Source organism: Lepidochelys olivacea (genome assembly GCF_965140295.1).
Source record: "Lepidochelys olivacea isolate rLepOli2 genome assembly, chromosome: 1".
Lineage (NCBI taxonomy): Eukaryota > Metazoa > Chordata > Testudines > Cheloniidae > Lepidochelys > Lepidochelys olivacea.
The window spans coordinates 266050862-266051998 of NC_140411.1; positions in this window are offsets into that span (position 1 = coordinate 266050862).

The following is a 1137-nucleotide window of genomic DNA, read 5'->3' on the forward strand; positions in this document are numbered from 1 at the left end:
GCAGTTCTTGCTTCTTCTGAGCTTCACTCTCACTCATTGTTAATTTTCTGCCTCAATTTCCTTTATCTGAAATAAGCAAACAGAAAACAACAAACCAGTAACCACTTTGTTCTCCAGCCACCACACTTAAACCTCACATAAAATTATTACCAGTGTCTCAAAGCAATTAGCTGTGCACACATCCTGTTTGACTACGCCATTGTGACGGGTTCAGTCACAAAGACCCCTTTGGGACTGTCACCTGATGTGCTGAAATTACCTCTGAGCCCATTTTTAGAGGAATACGCACAGCTGTTTGCTCCCCTAGGCATTAATCACTTACTCTGGCTTTATTAATAAACAAAAATGTTATTAAGTATAAAAATTAGGATTTAAGTGGTTTCAAGTACTAACAGATAGAACAAAGTAAGTCACCAAGCAAAATAAAACAAAACACACAAGTCTAAGCCTAATACATTAAGAAACTGATTACAGGTAATATCTCACCTTCAGAGATGTTCCAATAAGCTTCTTTCACAGACTAGACTCCTTCCTAATGTGGGCCCAATCCCTTCCCCGGTACAGTCCTTGTTAGTTCCAGCAGACATTGTAGGTGGAAAGCAGAGGTTTTCTCATGACTGGAAGCCATGGTGTTCTGTTCCACCCCCCTTTTATAGCTTTGGCACAAGGCAGGAATCTTTTGTCTCTCTGGGTCCTCACCCCTCCTTCTAAATGGAAAAGTACCAGATTTAAGATGGATTCCAGAAGAATGTCACATGATACATTATCCATGGGCTGGCCCACACATACACAGGAAGGCTTGCAGGTAAATAAATCCATTCACAACCAACTGTCCTAGTCAATGGGAGCCATCAAGATTGTAAGCCACCATTAATTGCCCACACTTTGCATAATTACAATAGGACCTCAGAGTTGCACTTCATATTTCTAGCTTCAGATACAAGAATGCTACGCACATACAAATAGGAGGAATATATTCAGTAGGTTATAACCTTTGTTATGATACCTTACAAGAAACCTTTTGAATAAAGCATATTCCAGTTATGTCATAATCATACTTATAAGCATATGTCCATAAACATGTGGAGTGCAACGTCACAGTATGAATCTATTGCAGCAATAAGTACACAAGTCAAA